Source organism: Orycteropus afer, unplaced genomic scaffold (assembly GCF_000298275.1).
Source record: "Orycteropus afer afer isolate SDZICR_OR568_19922 unplaced genomic scaffold, OryAfe1.0 scaffold00053, whole genome shotgun sequence".
NCBI classification, from domain to species: Eukaryota; Metazoa; Chordata; class Mammalia; order Tubulidentata; family Orycteropodidae; genus Orycteropus; species Orycteropus afer.
This window is the reverse complement of record NW_006921640.1, coordinates 8596648-8597174: the sequence shown is the minus strand read 5'-3', so window position 1 is coordinate 8597174 and position 527 is coordinate 8596648.

Here is a 527-nt window from a genome sequence, read left to right as displayed (position 1 = left end):
TTCCATGAATTATAAGTATTTTTAATTTTCCATTGTGTCACTCATTTTAAATTTTCATTTACTCTACATCTTTTGTCCCAGTTCAGACAACTAGAAGCCTGAGGTGGGAGATTTAGGATGGGAGGTAGAGCCCTAGTTAGCACAGCCGGGAGTTTTGCCTCTGAGCTGCTTCTCTGCATTTTGTACGGCTGCTCACATCAGGAACAAGTCATGACAGAGTTGGCTCCGCATGGCTGTTCATGTCAGGTCCTCTGTGCTGGTGCACTGCTCTCTGTTTGGGTAAATGTACCTGGGAGCTGGATTTACAAACAATTTTAATCTTATCATTTTAAATGCATGTTTAAAACAATTACTGTTATGAATATATTGTTGTTGTTGTTGTTGTTATGTGCCGTCGAGTCGGACCCGACTCATAGCGACCCCTCCTTGGATTTCCGAGGCAGTATCACTACGGAAGTAGATTTCCCCATCTTCCTTCTGAGGAGCGTGGCTGGTGGGTTTGAACCGCCAACCTTCTGGTTAGCAGT